Consider the following 23,014-nt stretch of genomic DNA (forward strand, 5'->3'; position numbering starts at 1 on the left):
CGGGGCCACGCTTTTCCAAGCGTTGGAAATATCACTGGGTGGCAATCGCTCCCCCCGTGGTGGTTACCCCCCCAAACCCGGGGCCACGATGCCCTGTGCTGGGATGCTCCAGCCCCGTCTCGCAAGGCTCCCCGCTCCCGGCAAGGCACTGAGCTCCCATCTCCTCCCATAGGGTTTTCCAGTGTCTCTCGCAGAGGAAATTCCTCCAGAGTGAGATCATGCCCTCCTCTCCAAGGGAGGTCGGATCTGCTGAGCCGGGAGCAAGCGATGCGGGAGAGATCCCGCCTGCAGCCCCTGAACTCCCACTCACCCCACTCCTGCAGGTTGGGATAGCGTCCCCGTGCTTTTTCCTGCTGATACCTATTTGTTAGCAAAGATTCAGCAGGCGGAGCTGGCTAACTGTACTGCTGCTTATCCTGTCTTAGTGGTTGCTCTGGCATTTTTTCGTGCGTGCGCCCTGCTGAAGGAAAACAGCGTCCTTCGGTGAGCACAGCCCCTTGTCCCCAGCCCCTGCTCCAGGTGAGCCATCGCGGAGCAGAGTTCTGACCCGATGCAAGGAGCCGTACTCTGCATCTTGCCACACAAATGTTTGTTTCATGCAGGGGGTTTTATTTGCTGTAGAAAGAATTAAGTTTTGATACGGTGCCTTTAAGATCTTGTGCTTGGCTTGCTAGGGCAGAGTGTAACCCTGAGCTGCAGCTAGACCCGAGGTTAACCAGGAGAGCTCAGTACCAGCAGGAGAAGGACCCTGAGAGGCAGATGGCCAGAGCATGGTGTGGCCAAACGGTGAAAACTCGTGCAAACATGGGTAAATATGTGACTGCATGTTGAAAAAATTCCTCGTCATCATGTGTCAGCCAGCAGACAATGGCACAGTTCAGTGCCGCTTTCTGCAGGGTTCCCAAAGGGTCACAGAATCCGCTGCAAAATATATTGTGAACCTCGTTGCTCCTCCGAACTTCAGCCCAAGCTTCCAGCATCTGTAAGGCAGGGTTGTAACCTGGCTCGTAGCGCCGGTGTTTGTGGGTTTCTGCGAGTCTGGAGGACTATGCAAGTTGTGGAGGCAACTAGAAAAGGTTATGGTGAGCCACGTGGGCTTCAGAAGGTGTGTGGGGCCTGCGTTGGTGGCACAGGTCGGACTGAGTTTTGATCTGAAATGACTCACCCGGTGCTCGGAGCAGCTCTCTCTTTCATGCCTTTGGAAAGGATTTGTGTGCTCTAAAATACAGCGCTCAAAAAAGTAAACGTCTAGTCTGCGGACTCATCTGAGCATTTCTCTGCAGATGGCAGCTGGTCAACCAGCTATCGACATCTTACTGCTAAAGACTAAAGCAGAGCCGAGCCCCACTGGTGGATATCGACCCACTGGTGGGACCTGCCTGTGGCCGGAGGGTGCCAAAGGACCTCCTCGAGGAGCCTTTCAAGAAGGGATTTACAGGGAACTGGGTTTCCAGCCCGGTTGCAGGAAGGAGCCTGGCATCAGCTCCGGCATGAGGTCACAGCTGGAGACAAGGTGGAGGGAGGAGAGCCCGGAGCGGGTGCCGCCGTGAAACATTTCCATCCCTTTCTGCTTCGAAAGGCGTGCAGGCTTCCCGGAGCCCGCGTGTGCGTGGATGCGAGTGATATAAATGTAAAATTGGCCGTCTCAGGTTCTGAAGAGCGCAGTTTGCAGCTGGAGATGGATCACCAATCTTCCAGGGAATTGTGCTCTACAAGGTTAAGCATGTTTGCAGAAGAAATATGGATAATGCTCTTATCATGTATGACCTTTACTATATGTGTAACATTGTCAGTGACAAAAATGCCATTTTTTAAATGGTTTTCACACTATGGTATCCAGCCATTAATCATGATGTATGTGAGTGACTCTATATTGTTTCTCTGAAATTGCAGCATTAGATTACTTTCCATCCCGGCTGCTCACATGAATTGTACCCCCTGTTACCATGAGCAAGGTTCCTATTTTCCATGCCTAATGTCATTCGGGCCCTACGTTTACCCAGAGGACGAGAGAGAAACTTCCAAGGCACAAAGGCTGCAGCTCTCCTCTCCTTCCTCAGCAGACAATTTGTGCATATGTGCGTATAAATGGTGCACTTACTTTAAGATGTCTCTCTAATCCAGGAGTTGATAAATGACTCTCTCAGACGCCTCTGCTGATGTTGCATTTTTAATGGAGACAAGCTGTAGCTTTGGCTCTCGTCTGTGTATCCCTGCTCCTGCCATCTCCGCTCTTCCTGGGCTAATGTTTCGTCTTGCCGGGTATAATTTGGGAGTTTTTACTTCCAAAGTGTATTTTGATTTACAGGAGGTAAAAAGCAGTTGGCAGTTTGGTGTTTACTCTTTCGCGGGCTTTTTTTTTTTTTTTTTTTTTTTTTTTAATGCAGTGAGCTTTCAGGTGTGAGTGCTGTTTCCCGCAATACATAACTCATTTTTATCCTCCCTGTCTGAAGAAAGATGCCACCCAAAAGGGATGGCGAACAAACCCCCTGGCATTGCTCGAGCTTGAGCTCAAGTGCTTGAGCTATGGTTTTGGGGTCACTGTGTGAGCTGAGGTCTAGCTGCTCACTACATGGTGGCACGTAACACCTGCCAGTACAGGACGTGTGCGGAGACCAAAGGGAAAACAGAGCTCGCAGGGAGCGACTAAATACGTAGCCATTATTTGTAGCCCTGAGCGTTTCTGCCGTTCCCCCGTTTATTGTTGGCATTAAAGCACCCGTTGGAGATCTGGGCTGGTTTGAGCGAAGTCAAAGCTGTGGGTATCCCGTTCCCAGCCCTGTGCCCAGCCTCTGGAGCTGGCGTGTGTGCCTGGTGCCCGCTCTAAACACACACACGCACTGTGCAGGGCACTGCCAGCACCACCAGAGCAAGGACCAGTGGTCGTGCTGCTGACAGTTGGGAGGCGGCATCACGGGACACAGAAACGTGGCTTTGGAGGTGTCCCTTGTCTCTCAGTTAGAAAGGAGTTCATGTTCTCCATGGTGTCACCATGGGCTTGTCGGGAGCTGGTCTCTCTTCGCTGCTGGAGCGTGGGTGAATTAAATGAGTCAAAACGAAGACTTTCTGATGGGAATAATGTGGACGTGCTCCATGCGCGCAGAGCTGTGGGTATCCATGGGGAAAGAGGAGATTCCCAGTGTTTCACGTCTCCAAATGTAACTCATTTAGATCTAATCTTGCTCGTTCTCATCAGCATCAAACAGGAGCAAGGCCAGTGAGATCACTGAGCTCCGCGGGTCAAGTCGAGGAGCAGAGAATGAGTCTGTTGGGATGAAAATTATTTCAGAGTAACAAAAAAGGTCTGTGTTTTTGTAGCCTGATGCAGATTTTGAGGAAGAACTCACAGGCCTTTGCATCCTTGGGTGAACCACAGGTACTTCTGTCTCTGGGCTGGAATACCTCTCCCTTTCTCCTACTTTTGTGCTCTTTGCTTCAGAGATTTTCCCTCTCTCACTACGTGCAGATGTCGTGCCCAGTACAGTAGGGACTGGTTTCCTTTACATCACTTCCACAGGGATCCATAATCTCTTTATTCTGCCTTCTTACACGACTCTTCGATGCTGCAGGGAGGCAACAGGTCCCCAGGCGCAGGACACTGGACCTTCCCCTATGAGCAGCCTGTCCCCACCAGTTCGACCCCTCCTTCTGTCCCCACCGACCCGCGCAGGCTTTGCTGCTGTCCCCAGAAATCCCTGTCACTTATTGATGACTTTCTGGTACCAAACTGAGTCCTTGTGGCCGTAATAACCCTTGCTCAACGGGATTTATGGGCTGTGCGCTCTCACCTGTGTCTCAGGACGTGCGTGGCCCGGTTTTGGTCATGGCTGAGTGCTGCAACCCCAGGGGTGAAACTGGGAAAGGTGACAGCCAGGCTCGGTCTGCAACGGGGACTTACTTGTCTGCAACGGGGACTTACTTGTCTGCAACTGGGACTTGGTCTGCAACTGGGACTTACTGGTCTGCAACTGGGACTTGGTCTGCAACTGGGACTTACTGGTCTGCAACGGGGACTTACTTGTCTGCAACTGGGACTTGGTCTGCAACTGGGACTTACTGGTCTGCAACTGGGACTTGGTCTGCAACTGGGACTTACTTGTCTGCAACTGGGACTTGGTCTGCAACTGGGACTTACTGGTCTGCAACTGGGACTTGGTCTGCAACTGGGACTGGTCTGCAACTGGGACTTACATGTCTGCAACTGGGGCTTGGTCTGCAACTGGGACGGCCCCGCAGCGCTGCCGTGCCCGAGCCCTGCTCACCAGCCGCCCCTGCAACGGCACGGGAACATCTCCAGATGAAAGAATTGCATGTGTGGGGGGAGCAAATGCAAAACAAATTGCACACGCACGTGAGGAGATCAGGCGCGTCTCTTGTCTCTTTGTCTCTATTTCAATGTGTGCTTTTGTTTCAAACTCTTGCTTTTCTAACGAGTTTCTCGGTGCCACGTGCACTGAACTTTGAGACTGATAATGCTGCAAGAGCTTCCCATGTGTTGGTACCGTCTAAAGGAGTAATGTGCCTTTTTGCCTGCCTATCTCAAACCCATCGTAGGCTCATCCTGGACCTTGTTTTCTCAATTTACTCTGACTTGCTGGTTCGCTTCCCTCATTGTTTTACCTTAATAATAAATCCCGGAGAACAGTTTGGGATCTCGACACTCGTGCCCGATCTGGCTGAGTAGGGTGCAAAGGAAATTTTGGGGAGATGGACCTCCTCCCTGCCTCCCTCTCTGGCAGGGTTGATGGTGGAGGCATTACTCCATGTTCCACACCACGCAGTGAGTCAAACTCTGCTAAGTAACTAAATAAAGATGTAATTTTAATGATGATTAAATTGAAGCACCTCATTAATTTCATGTGAGAGGTGGGGAAGTACACGGCAGCTCTTTCCCTAAATTCATTGTTTGTCTGGCCGCGAGACGTCCCCTCTCAACGTCTGGTTGAGTCTAATTTAAGTATGTAAATTTAATGGTTCAGTAAGTAAAATTGCCTTTATTGTTTGGAATGGTTTGCACAGTAATTTACGAGCTAGCAAGGCTCATTTGATAGGAGTGTATGATGGAGTAGGTGACTACAGTGAAGGACATGTTTATCTTAAGGATACAGGGGAAGAACGCAGATACGTAGCATCCGTAATCAGGGACCTTGGGATAACAGTGCTGCCGGGAGCCTCAGGCAGGAGCAAGGTCCCCAGGACAAAGGAGCCCTGAGAGCTCGGTCCTCGGGCACACCGAGGCATGGCACGGGATGGCATCCCTCGCCCTGCGTGGTTCTGTCACTGGAGACCATGCCAGAAGGGAGAGGTGACAGTGCGCCAGCTCGGCTGGGGCGGCCGCTCTGTGCAGCAGCAGTGTCACCCCGATGCGCCAGAGAGGTATTTTTATCATCAAAACCAAAGAACAAGAGACCTCGCAGACCGCACGAGCAGCAAGGAAATGTTTTCAGCTGCGTTTGAGGGTTTTTTTTTTTTCCCCTGTGGTACTGGCTGGAAAGCCTTTTGCTGGGATGGGCGGTGGGCTCGGGCAGTCCCTGTTAGGCAATGAAAGGATTGCTCTGCGTTTGGGGATGGTTTGGTGGTTTCGTTCCCCAGCAGCACGAGGAGCCCAGGTCTCACCTGAGGCTGGGTTCATGGGGATGCCAGGCTGAGGTGCGGGTGGTCCCGGTGACCTCTCTTCGCCATCCTGCCACTGCTGTGCCTCCCTGTCCCTCTTCAAGGGTCCCTCACGCTGTAACCACCTTGTTATTATAGCGTTTTGTATTGAAAACAGCTTGTGCTGAGGAGTTTGAAGTGCTTTCCAACTGTAATCGAACCTCACTGCACACTTGGCGTGCCGGGAAGCGGTTATCACTCGTACCGTGTAGGCTGGGACGGGAGGTCGCGGGGCTCTGCCCAGGGTCACCCGGCTGGGCTGGGACAGGGCTGGGACGAGGTCCAGGACAGCCACCCCTCCAGCCCTCCTGACAGCATCCCTGCTGCCCGACGCTGCTTCCCAAAGCTGTCGTTGGAACAGACAAATGAAGGTAGCAAGCTCGAGCTTGCATTATAGCCTGGCTTCCAGAAAATCTGTGTAAGGTGTGTTGCAGTCATAGAAAAACAAACAGAAAATGGAAGTGTTACAGTGAGCAACTGCTCTTTACAAGGAGATGTGGTGATACAGGCATAGGTGGGAAAGCTTAGTCCTTAGAAAGGACGAGGACTCAGCGTTCAGTTGTGGAGTGCCCCTTGTCATCATTATAGACATACCCCAGAAAAACTTTCCATTATTTTTTTTGTTTTAATTTTGCCCATCTGCCCGTCCCCCTGCGTCAAGCTGGACAGATGTGTGTACACCAGACGCTGCCGAGGGTTTCCTTCTCCCGCAGCCTGGGCGCAGAGCGGGAGCGGGCACCGGGAGCAGAGCTTGCCGGGCACCCAAGCCCTGGGGCAGACGTTGGGGTTTGCACCCCTCTGGCTCACCTCTGTGTCCCGCCGACAGCTGCTGCATATGGAGGAAAATCACCACATTTTTCTCCGGCTTTTGCAGCCCACGGTGGTGTCTTTGCCCATGGCAGGTAGCTGGGGAGATACGGCAGCATGCGCTGCAGCTTCTGGTTGCTACAGCTGGTGGGAGCAGGGCCATGCTTTCAAGAGCCGTTCAACTTAAGTGTTTGAATCAGTGGTAAGAAATTTAAGATATAGAAGGAGTATTTACGGCCCTGCTTTTATTTCAAGGGTGAGAAGCAAGAGGGCGAACACCACCTTGACGTGCTTCGACCCTTCATGTGCCTTACGGGTGGCCCAGAGTACAAAAAGATCACCACCACGAAAGCTTTCCGGGTTGGAGACATCCTTGCTGCTCTGCCTGTACCCTATCTGTCTTTGCTTGGGCACGGCTCCTGCAGCTGCCAAGATATATTTAACCCTGTGGCTGCTGCATCGCAATGAGAGACCATTAGCGAGCCCAGCAGCCGTTACATCCCCCTGCGCTGAGAATGCAGCCATTTATTTTGCTAAGTAGACAGTGTGTAGTGAAGAGTGTGATGAGAAAGGAGGGAGGGCTGGGCGATGTGGAAAAAGGGATAATTAAAAAAATGAAAGGAAATCTACCCAATTGCACGGGCTGGTTTTGGGGGTTGTATTCCTCAGGCTGTGTTGGGGATCTCCGGGTCTTCTCTGCAGCGTGTCCTGCTGCTGGGTTGGGTGAGGGAATGAGGGGGCAGCTTCAGCCAAAGAGGTGGGAAGCTCCTTTTCTCCCGCTCTCTCTTCCCATGTTAGTCTGGCGCTGACTGCGGTGGTGATCGGAAAGGAAATGTCGGACCTTTTTTCATGGTCTCCGTCCGCTGAAGTCAGCTGGTGCTTTGCTCTCAGAGGCTTTGAAAAATGAGTTTTGGGGGTCGGTGCTTCCCGTTCTCCTTCACCTAGTGACCGTCCACCCAAACCCCTCAGCCTGAGCTGTGCTGCTGCGAGGACTTTCCTCTGCTGAAATGAGTATCCGGCTGAACCGCGATACTTGTTTATTGTTGTGGTTTCCCCTCATTTTGTTTTCTTTCTGAGCCTCCAGTATGAGAAGTCACACACCTGGGTTTTAAATGGCTGTTTGTTCTTTGCGGTTAGCTCCTGGGTTGCTCTCTGAGGCCTTGCAGACCCCTGCTCCAGGCAGGGACCCTGCCCGCTCGTGCCCTGTGGGAAAGGGCTTTTCATGCAGTGAAAACAGAGGAAAAAGGGTAATATTGGTGTGGGGAAAGTAACGTGTGCGCTTTGCAGCATTAGGGACAGAAACGTGCCACCAACACAGAAATCGGCCAAGTTTATTCCTAACTGACTTAATTGTTCCAGCACTCGATGATGGGCAAAGAGGGAGCGTGGGGAAACCCAGCCAGGTCACCAGGACTCAGATATCCCCAGGGCGGTGGAGGGATTTGATGCTCCGGCTCGGATTGAGCTTTTTTGCATCAGCCTCGCGGTTCTGCTTACAGCGGGGCTCCCCGCCAGGCACTCGCGCGCGTCCGCAGCCTTTTGTCTCCAGCTCTGGCTGCAGTGACGGGCAACTGCCCCTTCCTCTGCCTGCGACCCACCCAAACGCGGGCAACGGGGGATGCTCAGGACGAAGAAGAAACGCAGGCGCCGAGGACGGCATACAGAGCCGCTACCAAGGGCCTTGAGACCAATTAGACCATATTAATTACCTTTTGAGCTAGCCTGCTGCTTTTTGAAATTCCAGCATCATCCCCACCACGGACACCTTTTAGATCCTCCAAAGCGCCAGATCTGCGGCGTACCCCGGGCAGGCTGAGATCTCCCGAGTCGCCCAGGCTCAATGATGGCTTTCAGCACAGCTCCTCACCTCTGATCCTAAGGCCCAAACGCCACAGCCCTGACCTGTTCGAGTCTTGCTCAAATTGAGGATGGCAACCCAAAAGGGGAAAAAAAAAAAAAACAAAAAAAACAAGGAAAAGAAAAAAAGGGAACGGGAAACTTCGCGTGACGTGGAGAAAAGTTCTCGTGTCCATGTGAAGGGCTTTACTCTGCCCTCACTTGTGTAATTTATCGATTTAGAGGTTAGTAAAATTGCACAGTCTGCAAGGAGAGGCAAATTGGTGCGTCACGAAGCTTTACAAAAGATCTGTCCTAGCCGTGATAGGAGAAAGAATGAACTGCCAGCCACGGACAAAGCTGTTCAGTGCTAAAAAAATGATAATGTCAGTTTTGGCTTTACCTAAAACTTATATTTTACGCAATGAAATGAGGGAGATTTCTGCCCAAGTCTTGAAATGGTGGTAAATATTTCCAGGTTCTTCATCTTAGCTTTGTGATACGGGGGAGTTATGGACGTAGTCGGGGATTAATCTTTTGTGGAGGCGGTTGTTGTTATTTATATTGCGGTATTGGGGTGCTGAGTGGGCTGGGAGTTCAGTTGGTTTCGATGGAGAAGATATAAAAATTTCATGACGGAAAACAGATATGCAAAGCAACAACAAATTATCTGTCTGCGTTGCGCTGCTTTTTCCTGGGCAAAACACAAATAAAGAAAGTGCATAAATGATAACGAACTAAAATGTCAATAATTGAAGATCTGAGTCGCGTGGGTAGGGAAACTTTTATACTAATCATCCAAGTTTCAGTCTTGCCGCGTCTCTTTCAGGAACAGAGCGGCTTTAGCTATTTGAGTCGTTTCTTGATCATGCAAACATCCATTGAAATAAATTCATTTTTCTTCCGTGCTTTTCAGCTCTTTTCCATAGCCCTGGGATGTGACTGTCTTTATATTAATAGGAACTGCTGCCTGACAACCATTAAATGTGCATTTAAGCCTTTTGCATACCCTGAACATGCTATAGCTGTTCCATGTCATGACTGCTGACGAGCGGGGTCGGGACCTTTCCTCAGTAGATATTGCTGAGCCTATTAGGCTCTAACGGGGTTAGAACAATTGATATTTACAGCCCTGCTGCGGCCAGCCTGATTTTAGCAGCACAAGGGGTCCGATGTTGGGGCAAGTCGCTGGCTGAGGAAGGTGTTTGTCTCCGTTCCCGAAGGGAGGTGGAATTAGAGGGAGAAGGTTGTTGGACGGATGGGGAGATGCAGGGCAGGGATCACCCCCTGCTGAACGCAGCCCATGCCCTGCCTGATGGAGGGGTTTGGTGGTGGTGGTGTGATTATAACACAACCTGGGAGTTTTGGTTGATGAACGCTTTTGGGTAAGGCACAGAAAAAGGTCAGAAACCCAGCGTACGCAGAAGTAGGTTGCCTAAAGCCAGTGGTTTGGAGTTGCCGTGCTGGGCTGCTCGTGCCGTGCAGGTTATTCCCCAGGGGTGGAATCCCTGAGGCTCCCCAGAAGCTGGGGCTTTGCACATCCAGGTGCCATGGTAAAGACCTGGGGTGACGCTTGGGAAGCAGATTAGTTGGAAGTCCATTACTTGAATTCATGGGGCTTGTTTTTTCCCTTTGGCTTCAGACAGAAGTAGAAACCAGCACAGATCCTGACCTGGTTGCCTAAGAGAAAACATAAAAATAACCCGCCAGCATGAGAAGGGACAGCACAGGAGAACTGCACCCCTATGACAGTCCCTGGAGCAGTCCCAGCTCCAGCAGAGATGCTCCTGCTCCTCGTTTGGACTGCTCCTTATGGAGTGATTATTTCAGCCTACAGAAGCCTGTTGTTGCAATTAAACACTCAGAAAGAGTGGAAAACAGAAGGCAACAAAGTGAATAGTGAATAAGTGTTCAAGGCCAGGCTGGACGGGGCTTGGAGCAACCTGGTCCGGTGGGAGGTGTCCCTGCCCATGGCAGGGGGGCTGGAACTAGATGATCTTTAAGGTCCCTTCCAACCCGAACCATTCTGTGCTTCTGTGTGATTCTGTGAATAGCCACAGTGAGTATTATGAAATGACCTTCTGCTCTGAAATCGTTTTGGGCCCAGAAGACAAGGCAGAGAAGGGAGATGACAGACTTTGCTTGGAGCTGGGACTTTGCAGGACAGGAGGGACAGCTCTGCAAAACAGGATCCAGACAGGTTTTGGCGTTAGGATGTGCCGGCTCGGGCACTTCTGGTCCATTTTTGGGTTTTGGCGTTAGGATGTGCCGCTTTGGGCACTTCTGGTCCGTGGCTCACGTCTGTTGCTTTTCCCATTTGTAGAGATGACTTAGGGGAAGGGATGAGGAAAAAGAAGAAGGGACTGGTATTTTCTTTCACCTAGGGGTGTCACAGGGCTTTGCAGAGATGGCCAAGTACTGTTTGATAAAGGGAGGGCTTGTGAGTGGAACGGGTTAAGTGACCAGCAGGGCAAGGTGTTTGTGAGCTTAGGAAAGAGAAAGCAGAGCTCCTGAGCCCCAGGCTTCCCCATCCGTGCAACTAAACAACAAACAAAATAGAGAAGAAAACTGAATTAAACTCCTTCTCTCAGCTAACTGCAGGTGACCACTTTCCCAAGGTGGTTGTTCTCCTCTTTATTCCACTCGCTTTAGCATTCACGGTGCACAAGCAGCCGGCTGGCTCCCTCCCGGCAGGATATAAAATGTCAGTCAAGACAAGGAAAGTCCGAATCCCCCATGTCACAGCGTGACAAGGAGGCCTGGGTGGTGGTGAAGTGAAGAGAGTAAAGGCTGATTTAGCACTCTTCATGTTAAAAAGGCTTTGAACGGGCAAGTAGGTGTCAGCGCAAGGTGACTGAGCAACAACCCCGGGCGTCCTTAGGGTGCGCTTGCCGCTGCAGCAGGAGCTGTTTGTGTGCAAATCGTCTGCTGGAAGTGCCAGCCATCCGACGAAGTGACTGGTGTCGCGGATACTTGGGGTTTTTTCCCTTGTATTTTTCAAAACAGATGTGTTTTGGAGTTGTTGGCAAGGTGGAGATGGGAAGTCGCATTAAGAAAAAGCACCCAAACCGTGGGAGAAGCTGCCTGAGGCAGATGGACGTGCCGTGGTTCGTGGCCCAGACGCCACTGATGATGCCGCAGGGATGGGTTTGTCCCTGCAGAGGGGACCCCCATTCCAGTATCACCCTCCTTCCAGCCGCCCGTTGCTCTTTCGGCTGGCGGTGCAGCACCGTCCCGCATCCCCATGCCCGGCAGCAGGGTGGGGGCACAGCCCCGGGGCACCCACCACCCGTTCGCAGCCCCTTCCCCACCCCAGGCATCCAGGACTGGGCAGCGCTGCCAGCCCCGAGCCCCTGGCGCCACCTGCTTTTGTCTCGCTGGCAGCAGGCAGGACAACTCATTTTAATTAATATTAATACTGCGCTGGCGACTCTTTCCCCACCGTTTCAGCAGAGGACTTCTCCTTCAGCATCGATCCGCCCTGTGCCCACCAAGGGGTTGAGGATCAATAGGCGCAACACGGGCACAGCTCGCCTGCCGCCTTTTATTCCTTCCTCCCTCTTATTTATTTGTTAGTTAATCTGATTTATATTTTTCCAGCTGCTTTCATCTACCGCAGGGCAATCTGATCTGTCTGGGATGCGGGGGTGGGATGTCAGTCGGCTGGTTGGCCATGAGAACGGGCTCTGTCTGGCAAAATTGCCCGCGAAACAGCGCAATCCTCCATCCGACAGCCCGCGTCTGTGCTGAAAATTGTCATCCCGATGCTGGGACGATGCTGGCAGACACCCCCCCACCCCACCCAGCCCGCCATTGCGCTCCCCTCCGCCGCCGCGCTCCCCCCGCCGCACGCCTCCTCTGCTCGCAGCATCTCTCCCCTCCGCATCCGCTATAATTGACATTTTCCATCTGACAGGTTCTGTTTTCCCTTCCCGCAGTTGCTAAGGAAACCGGAGAGAGGGCCCGGGAGCCATTAGCTGCCGTCATCGCCTGCCCGTCCGCAGAAATGTCACTTCTGCTAACGAACACTGGAGGGGGGGAAAAAAAAAAAAGTTAAAACCCGAACAAAATGCAGTGCCAAGCTGCTGTCGAGTTAAAGAATGGGGAATGGTGTAACAGCCCCCGGTCTCACCGCCCCGTGCAAAGGTGGCGCATCCCCATCCCGATGCACGGCTCAGCATCCTTTGCCTGGTCCACCTATGCCTGGTCCAGCCCCTGCAAAACCGGGGGGCGAGGGTTTGTCCTGGCCGGGCACTGGTGCCCACGGGCTGTCCCCAGCCCTGGAGAAAGGTAGAGGGGTGGCCATGGGGGTTTCTGGACCCCCAAAAGGGGGTGTCAGGGCCCCAGCTGCTCTCCTGCGGTGTGCGGAAGCTGGGACTGCAGGTGCACGAACAGCCTCCCTGGGGCCGCTTGCTGCCCTGCTCCTGCTGCCCTGTTGGGATTTTAAATTCTCCTGAAGAGCTTTGTTATTAAAAAGTAGACGGTCACCCTTCGCTGCCCCCCCACGTGATGCCGGGGAGATGGGCTGCAACAGCCCTTACAGCAGCTCCCTGTTGGATTAAGTTTACAAAAAACAAACATCCGTTGACCAAACTGCCGTGGTTCTGCGTCATGCCGTGTGCAGGTTGCCGTGTCGTGTGGAAGTTCAGACTTTGCTCCCGTCTTCATAAATTCCTGTGGTGTTCCTTCTGCTTCTCTTCAGAAACTTTTCCTCCCCATTGATGTTTCTTCATTCCTTTCCCCTCTTATTTAGAGAAATGCCAATATTCCACTAATTGGAAAATCAGATACAACGCGATCCAGCGGCTCGTTGGAAATCCCACATGTGGTGGGGCTGGGGAGAAAGCTAAAAATTCCTGCCATCCCATTTTGGAACTTTTTCTATGCTACTGTAATTCTTAACTTCTTCATCAAGAGACCATACCGGAGGAGACCCGGGCTCCTCAGAGGCACCGCCAGCCCCACACACACCCCAGGCTGTCCTCCACACCCTGCTCCAAAGGAAGACACGGCAGTACGGATCTGCTCGCTCCTTCTCTGTTCTGTCAAGTCTGCGTGACCAATGCGATTACTGTAGATACAACGATAATTTATTTCTTTTGCTTGTGGAAGCGCTCGCACGCAGCAAAACCTTCAGGGACTTTTTCGCTTTATTATTTGACATAACTCAGTGCATGCTCACCAAATAACGTTTTCAAATATTCGTCGCAATCAGGTCTGGGTTTGGTGGGACTGTGCTATGTTAAAGCTGGGACCAAGAACTGTATCTTGGCCAAATCTTAAGTTTTAAGAAAAACTTGAACTACTTGGAAGTTCAGGTGATCTTGGAGAAGTTTGCATTTCTGGTCTCTGGTGAGTTACTGTTTGATTTTCATGCTGGGCTTTGTCTTTCCTGCTCATGGTCCTTGGAAGGGCAGAGAAATGCAAGCTCAGGGCGATGAAGGCACCAGACCTGTCCCTCTTCCCTTCTGAAGACCCGTCAGTAATGCCAAGGGAAGGGTTTCAGCCCTGCGTTTCCCTTCACAAATGTATGGCAATACAAAATCACAAGCCTGAGCTTTTCATAGGATCTCTTCTGCCACAGATTTGCCCACTCCTGGCAGCCAGCCGAAGGTTAATTTGGCTGGCTGAAGGCAGCAATCCAGAGCTAAAGGTGGTGGTGAGAAGCAGCTAGAGATGGTGATGAGCATCCTGCAGTTTCTTGTCTCCGCTACCCAAACCAGCCTCTCCCGCGCGTCTGGGTGCTTCTTGTCACAGATGCAAGATGCAAGAAACAAAAGACTCGCGTGGCTTCCTTAGGACGGGCACAGGAGACCAGCAAGGCTTTGTGGCATTGGAGGGGACAGGAAGGTGCGTTGGGGAGTTTTCTCCATCTTTTGCCACCACGAGACACCTCCTTCCCCCAAGCACAAGGTGTGTCAGCGGGGGTGATGCGCCCTCCCGTCCAGCCCCGTGCTGGTTTGGGGACCATGAAGCCCCCGCGGCTACCGGTACTGTCACCGCCTTGCTAGGAGTTACCTCTGGGGAGTGTTTCCCTGACTTTCGAGCAAGAAATGGCCCCGTAAAATGAAATAAAACACTTCCCTGAGCAAGTGAGGCAGGTCCCGGGCGGCTGTGGGTCTGGCGGGGCGATGTGCAGGAGAAAGAGGAGGGAGGAAGACTGCTGAGCTCCGTCTACCTGGCTGACGAAAGGGGAGGGGGACCCCGGAGACTCATTGACCAGTGTTTGGGCTGTTTGGTCTTCTGATTTTATTTTTTTTTTTTTTTTTATTTTGCGGAGAGCGAGCAAGCCCCAAGGAGAGACCTGATTGTATAGAGCTTTATTGGCGTCTCCTGCCTGCGTCTCCTGCCTGCTTTACGGTGTTCTCCCTTACCTCTGCGGGTAAATGTTGGCTCTTTAGTGGCAATGACTGCATCTATTATGCAAGGCTGAGGAAGTGGTGAAATAACAGCATGAGAAATGTGCTCGAATGAGTATTCAAATGCGAACATAAGGAGTGCAGGCAGTGGAGCACCGAGTCCTGAGGGACTGAGGGACGTGGGAGCTTTGCTTCGACTTTTATTTCTTTAAAAAGAAAACCTTAACCCTCCCACCCCCTGGGTATTATTTTCAAATTAATTACTCTCATTACATTAATTGTGTGAGTGCCTGTTCCGTTTTTCCCCCCTTTCGGTGGGTTAGGCTTAGAACAGGGCTGCTAAAAATATAAAACCTAGGAATCACACGGCAACAATTAATCCAGAAAAAGGAATACTATTGCTGCACGCACTGTCCTTGTTTAACAGATAATAAATAACAATTAATAAATGATCCTGTGTTGGAGCACGCCCTCCCCCCAGATGTAATGCTGATAAATTTCTCCCTCGCTTGGGGGTTAGGGAACGCCGGCTGTTTAAAGGCAAACTACAAATCTAAAATGAAAATTGAGTTCTGCCTTGTCATATGGCTCAAATGCCCTCCCGTCTAGGCTGGGGTGGGCATGCATCGCAGCCGTGATGTATGTTTTAATTTACCTAGTATATGTTATTAGATTATAAGCCCCTTAGGGCAGGGATCTCATGTTTTATACCTCTAAAGCACCGCACACACCTATTGAACTATATAAATACCTTTTACAAAATGAATTTGTCCTCCTGCTGTGAAATCCTGCCGTGCCTCCTGGTTTGCATAAATATCCTAGGACACATCGGTCTGCGGCGATTTTGACACGGGGGCTCCTGTGGAATTTCTGGTGGTGCCGATGTCCCAAACGCTGTGACAAATCTGACTGTGCCAGGGAGGGGAGGAAGGTCCAATAGATTTTGAATTGGGTTGGGCTGGGGTTTTTTTCCCCCCCAAAACTGTAGTCTTTTCTAGTGTGCTTTACAGGGGAGATGCTGAAAGCCTAGTGACCTGGGACATTCAGTGAGTATTTCATCTCTTGGCTCCGTTTCTACCTTAGTGCTGTGTTTCCCAGGGCTGCCCAGGATCACACCGGGTTCTCCTCCCACTGGTGTTTTCTCCTCGTTTTCCCCTCCCTCTGAAATGTCACCAGCAACGGGTGACCTAGCCCACTGGTTTTTCACTTCTCCCGTGTTTTCCTTTTTTTTTTTTTTTTAATCTTACCCCGCTGCTTAGATTTCTGCTTTAACGCTAAAGCACCCCTCTCGCGCTCTTGGGGCTGTAGCGCAGCATCTTTTCACTGAGGCTCTTCAAAGCGCCGAAGGGAGCGATGCGCCAGGGCTCAGTGAAACGCGGTGGGAGATGGGCCCACCTTCAGCTATTCCGGCCTGAATTCTGGGAGCAGTAAAACGAGCGTGCAGACTCCCGCCAATCCACATGGGCTGTTGTGTGGGCTGGACTCAATCCCCGACTCGATCCTTAGCCCCAAGTACGCTGTCAATGAACTCCTCTGCCAAACTCACGGCTTCTGCTGAAGTTACAAAATATCTTAATGAAAAATAGCCGGAGTGCAGGCGCTTGAGAATGTACTGTATCTTGTAAGTTGATTTTAATTAAGCTTTTGGGTTTTTACATTAATATGCATCTCTGTTCTGGTCTAAGCTATTGGAGTTTCTTTTTTTTTATCCATTTATATGGAATTATTAAGAGGAATGGGCAGATAGATGCACGTCTCTACACTTTCTTCTCTGGTCACTGCCAAACACAGGCTTTGTGTCCCTAGTGTAGAAGTGCTAACTCAAAAAAGTTCTTTAGTTTGTTTTAAGTTCAAAATATTCATCATTAAAGCAGGGGAATCTGGAGTTAATCCCTGGCTTGAGTGGAGGTGCTTGCTATTTACACTTGTTTAAATGTCATAAAAGTTACCAAGTGCTCATAGCTCCATGCTCCCAGCAAACCAGCATGACAAGAGGTGACTGATTGCCCTAACTACTCAAAGACTATGTAGAATTTCCCACTGTGTGAGAAAGGCAGAACAAAAGGTGAGTCAAGAGCTAAACAGGAGCAGGTGGTAAAATATTTTTGCTTGCCCTGCTTCTGCAGATACGGCTCACGTGGCTGTGATATTCCGGGAGGACTCACCTTCCTAGAGCAATATTCCCACCTGCTTTCCATGGGTGGATCTCAGAGGAAAGATAACTTCGGGGTTCCCCGTAGCAGTGGGGTTGAACACAACCCTACTCATCTCCAGGCCTCAGCAGAAATGTCTGCTGTCTCAGAAATGCTTCTCCAGGTGCATCCTCAAATCCTGGGGAGCTTATGAACTAGAGGGGAGACCTCCAGCTTCTGCGGTGGAATTGCATAGTTAAATAATCCTTGGCATATTTTGATTTTTGCGGTAGTGTTTATTGTGTAAACTCTAGGCTGCTCTTAATGTCCTGGCTGCGCTCTGAAAGGGAGCAAGGGGCGAAGCAGCACCTCGTTCATTGCATCGGCCCAGGCTTGAATAAGCTGTTGAGTTTTCTGGAGCTCACAGCAGAGCGGGTGAGATGAAAATCTGCCAGGTGACACCGCCATCCTGTAGGAAATCAGTCACAGGGGCTGTTCTCTACTTTCTCACCACTTCTGCACGGGGAGGACGTGGACCGGGGTGCATGCGAGGCCAGTGTACGATGGCATGAGAGCGAACCAGCGTGTCCAGCTTCCCCCAGGGCTTGGTGTGGGTTTATATGGCCGACTCATGATATCCCTGCACTCACTCATAGTCTGGTGTGAGACCAGCATCCCTGTTGCTAATATTGAAGAAAAAGTGTTTCCTTTGGTACTCGTGAAGGACACAGCTGAGCAGAGCGCTGCATGATACCCCACAGCTGCCGCCTTCGGTTCGGTCCCACGTAAATCGCCGTGTTCCAGCTGGCCACGGTGCCTCTGGACAACACAACGCGTGTGCCACGGGATGTCACCAGAGCTGCTCCGGGTGGGGATGCTGGGTGGGGGACGGCTGGCTGGGCCAGCTCCACGTGGTGGCCCCAGCTGCGTCACTGCTTGGCCCTTTGCGTTGCGTGAACCGGGCAGAAAATGATTAATTAGTTTTTGCTTGGCTCAAGCTCACGGCTCAATCTGTGGGTGCCTTGGAAAGCTGTGGACAGACCTGGCCTGAAACCAGGGAGCCTGGAGAAAAATTGGAAAGATGGAGAAACACAAAATGTGATTCAGTGAAACAAAGGAACAACACTTCCCAACTTCAGGTTGTTACAAAGGTTCATTTGGGATTTGGTTTGGCGGGGAGCGATGGCGAACCAGCTCCTCTCCAGCTTCAGGCCGTGGGCAGATGTCCCCTCCTGGGTCCTGCTGTCCCCACAGGGGCTGTAGCACTGCAGATGTTGGGGGTTCCCATGCATGCAGGTCTCATGGTGGGAAAGGTCTTTGGAGGGTGCATTTCTGGCCCAGTGATTTCCCAAAAGCCACGCGTAGCGGTGCCAGCCCTCCCCAGCTCACTCCTGTCTCAGGCACGTTGCACGTGTGTGACCATTTCCAAATGATTTGCACGTGTTGGCAGTTGCCTGGAGAGAGATTTTTCTCCTCTTTCCTGTGCTGGTGTTTTGCTTCATTCACGTGCATCTCAGCTGCTTCTCCCAGGAAGGAAACATCAGAAGGGATTTATGCCTCAAACATAAACGGGAAACGGGCCAGGGCTGCAGCAGAGACCCCTTTGGCGGTGGGGTGCTCCCCCAAGGCATCGGCCACCGTGTGGGGCTGACACTTTGCACATCACCAGTGTCTGGGCTTTGCTAAGTGTCTGCTGAGACCTCCACACTGTCCAAGGCGAGGAAAGTGTGAGTCCCGTGTGACTGGGCTGAGGCCAGAGGTATTGGGTTGCCCAGAGAAGCTGTGGCTGCCCCATCCCTGGAGGGGTTCAAGGCCAGGCTGGACGGGGCTTGGAGCAACCTGGGCTGGTGGGAGGTGTCCCTGCCCAGGGCAGGGGCATTGGAACTAGATGGTCTTTAAGGTCCCTTCCAACCCAAACCATTCTGTGAGTCCATGATCTGCGATTGCTGATCACCCCTCATCCTTGTGCAGCCCCTGGCCTCCTCCTGCCCCTGCTCTCTGTCCAGGTTCCTGGGGCCCTCCCTGGTCCTCTCCAATGCCACACCGCCTCCTGGTCTTTCTGGGTTTTGCTCTGGGAGACGGGGAGACAGCCACCCAGATCCCTCAGGAGAGCAGTTTCCCGTTATCAGGTTGATCATTCGCTGTCTTTTTGGGGCACCATTTGGAACTAGTAGCATCAGCGCAGGGAAGCGGTCTGAGAAAGCCCTCTCCTCTCTCTGGCATGCTGGCCAGCTGTTTACCTGGAGAGTCCCTGGCCACGAGCTTGGGCTCCAGGTGTCTCCCACCCTAGACCCGACGTGAGGTCTCTTCTGTGAGCAGCGTGTACACAGCAGCCATCGGCTCCATCTAGACTATGTCTAAGCTGCTTCCTGCCTGCAAAGCAGGGTGCAGCGCTGCAGGGATGGGCAACACAATCCCAAGCACCCCGAGCTGCCTTCGTTCTCCATGGACTGGACGTGAGACTGTGGCTTTGCTCTGTCCCTTTAAAGGGCTCCTCTAGTTGCCTTCCACCTCCTCTGCAGGCGCGTTGGAGGCCAGGTCTTCGTTTTATGGAGCAAGAAAGCACTGAAATTCAGCTGTTTCACACAGTGAAAGGAAGACACGGAAAGGAGGGGTCGTGTTCCTGTCCCCCACGCACCACCCTGTCCCTCTGGCTCTGCAGGGAGGTGCTGCGCGGCAAAGGCTCCCGCTGCCTGCAGGGCTGGCACGGGGGGGTGGCAGGGCCACCTCGGTCCCTACGCAGCAGAGATTTGGGGTCAGGCTGGCAGCCAGGGTCTGTAGGGGCGGTCCGTCGGTATTACTGCACCCACATCACCCACACGGCTGTTGCAAACCCGGGTGCTGGTTTTCCGCCCACGGGGACAGGCGCAGCCGCTGCAGCGGGAGCTGCTCCCAGGGACACGGGGCTGCGGGACACCCCGGTGCACGGCGACTCCTCGTCCTGGGGAGGGACACAGACCAGCTGGTGTCACGCCTGGCCGTCGACAGGCGCCGGCGACATCTCCATGACTTGCTCTCTGTTCTTTTTCGCCGCTTTGACGCCATGCTGAGGCTGGTCTTAAGGGAGATGCCTGTTAGCTCGCGGGGCGAGCTGGGGTGGAAGCTGCAGGATTTGTGTGCCGCTCCCCTGCTTTGCGAGAGGAGAAGCTGGGGAAGGGCGGGCGCCTACGCCCCTGCGCAGCTCTTTGTGCTTGCCTGCAAAGATTTGGAGAGGGTGCCCAAAAGGCAGGAAGGTTGTTTTTCGGTTGTTTGGTTTTGGGTTTTTTTTTGTTGTTTTGGTTTGGTTTGGTTTGTTTTCTGGGGAGTTGCTGTTTAATTCGGTGGCGCGGGTGTCGAGCGGGGGATTGCAGCGTCTCTGAGCATGAGCGTCCGCGGTGGCATTGTTCCCGCAGCCCTGGCTGCGCGCTCGCTCGCTCGCAAGCCTGCTGCAGGCTGCTGTGCTAAAAATAGGCTGCGAACATCATTCCTCTGCCACCATCCAATCCGTGGCACGGCGCAGGGACGCGCGCCCCGCTCGCCGTCAGCTGCCTCTTCCCTCCAGCTCAAAAGGCTGTTGACAACTCCGGACAGACCGGAGAGGGGGGGATGGTTTCCCTTCTGGGAGAAAACAAGAGCTCCTCGTTAGGAGTCAGGGCGTTCGACCACGCGGGGCCACGCAGCGGTGACTCACCCTGAGCCTGATCCCATTTTGCTGCCCCAAAATGCTGCCCCGGCTGCTTGTGTTGGAAAAGCAACAGGGAAGGCGATGGTGAAGGGTGAGATCATTTCCAGTGGTGTAGCCAGAAGTCTTATCTGTAGCGTCAGCGCAGATTTGGTTATGAACAAGTAGGGCGAGGTTTGCTGCTCTCGGCTGCAGGACAGCCAATTTTCCCAACACGCTGCTGCGAGCCGGAGTCTCCTAAACCCTGTCCCCTTTTCCAGCAGCATAACTGGGAGGCAAGGTTTTGGAAATACTAGCCAGGGGGGGCTTTAATTTGGCAGTATTCTTCTAGCACGTGCTGTTAAGCATCACCGAGTTGCAGATCATTTGCAGCAGCAAAGGGCAAAATCCCTTTTTTCTTCCAAAAGGATTTGATTCAAAACTGTTATTCCTTTTCCTCTACCATAATTGTTCTGTCAATAGCGCTTTACAGAATATTTACAAGATATAGTAAATGCCATAAAGTACCTATAATCTTAGACAAATACAATATACAAGTCATTGCTTCAGATGCAAGAACGTTTGCTAGAAATGTAAATCAAACCTTTGCTGAGCCTCAGAACATGGAAGATAATATTTAGGTTTTATTAGGTTTCATTTCTATACCTTCTGCACTTTCCAAGGTTGGGTTAAGAGTAGACATGCCAAAAATCCTAAGGGGGAACCTGTGATTACAAGATTCACAGCCTGTTTCTACAGGCTGATGAAGCCTGGATAGGTCTGACAGCTGCTGCCTCCACTTCCAAACTTACGGCTGCGTCTCCCATCCTTGGAGCACTGGGAGCTTTATCCGTTGTTCATAGCAGGGCGATGCTGTAGTGGTTCACTTTGCAAGGCAGACCCGGTAGGCTTTTCCTCTTCTTGGTGAAGTTAGGAAAGGGCCACCTACCTTTGCTTTTCCAGCGGCTGGGGTGGTGCTGCTTGCTTGCCTGGAAAACCGGGCACGACTGGGAGCCTGTTCTGGCAGGCTCAGTGGATGCACAGCTCTGGTCCCTCTCCCTGATTATGTGTGTCATTTCCATAAACCCCAATGGAAGTCTGGGAATCAGCACCCCAGAAACGCTTGTCAAAACCAGCCGAAGCCAAAAGAGGTCAAAGGATCCCAGAAGACTTGGTGGAGGTACACAGAAAAGTGCCTTTCCATGGGCCTCTTGGTTTTCTAAGCCTTAAATCTATGCTAAGATTTCTCAGGAAACAAAGTGGGAAGGACAAACCCACGGGAACTCACCCTGACCCCCCTCCAGCCAGGAATTACAGTACGTTTTAAAAGCAAATAAAGGCAAAGCTGTTCATTTCTGCTAACCCCATGCTCCGTGTCCCATATCTCGCTGCAGCTGCAAGGGCTCTCTGCCTGGATTCTGCCTAGATTTGGTATTTGAAGTCTTCCAGATGTCCAGACGCAGCTCCGAGCCGGAGCCCCGTCCCTGCAGCCCTCGGTGCGAGGATCACGCTCCTGGCCCGGCTGTGAAACAGCCACAGTATCGCAACCCGGACAGATCTGTTTGGGGATGAAGGGACAGAGTACCTCAGGAAAGCTCCTGGGCTGACACTGCCAAATTTGGATATTTTGCAACTCCCACGAGGAGCAGAGCAGAGATATTTAGGTTCATGGTCAGTGCCTTGAGCTGCAATGTGGCTCCTCCACCCCTCTTCCCAGGAAATCTGTTCCTGCAAAGCCACATCCACATTCAGCCGGGCTCTGACCCATCCAGATGCCCCCTTGCTCCCTCGCTGGCTTTCCCAGCAGTTTTTCCTGGAGCAAGGAGGATCCTGTCCAACTCCATCTTGGGTGCTTTTGAAGAATCAATGCAGGAAACCCAGTCACCCCAGTTCCGCCCCAACCCCTGCTGTTCCCCAACAGATCCCTTTTCCTAAACCTCCTTCACCATGAGGACCCTCTCCTCTTTCAAATACAGGAAAGGATTATTCTTTTACCCATTCCCAGGACTTTTTCCTGCCATGCCTGGGGGCCTTCCTCCCAGCAGCCTGCATTGCCACCATGGATGCCCTCCGTCCTCACCCTCAGTGCCCTGGGATGGCTCCCTGGGAGCAACAGGCTCTGCCGAGCCCCAACCCCGTGTTTAATTTCCCTCCAAGACAGAAGTTCTAAGTAAAATAACATTATCTCATTGCATTACATCTCCCCATGCCAGGGGCTCTGCGGCTTTTTGTAATGTCAGAGCAAGAGCCAGGGAAGGGCTCAGTGCTGAGAGGGGAACAATAGGTGTTTTAAAAAAATCACCATTCCTTTTGTATTAGCTGCATACTTTAAAAGGATCGCTCTTACCCTTTTAAAACACTATCTAAGTTTCTTGCTGGGCAATTAACATTCCCCAAATGACAGTCGCTGGGAGTTGTATCTGTGGAAATGGATGCTGGTGGAAAGACATATTATACTAAAAGGTTGGTTTGGTTGTTTTTTAAAGGGAGGATGTTTTCTATTAATTATCTTTTATATACTCAAACACTGACTCCCATTACTCTTCCAAGTCAGGGACAGTGAGAGATGTGTCAAGGGCTGGGGAACA

Source organism: Larus michahellis, chromosome 14 (assembly GCF_964199755.1).
Source record: "Larus michahellis chromosome 14, bLarMic1.1, whole genome shotgun sequence".
Taxonomy (NCBI): domain Eukaryota; kingdom Metazoa; phylum Chordata; class Aves; order Charadriiformes; family Laridae; genus Larus; species Larus michahellis.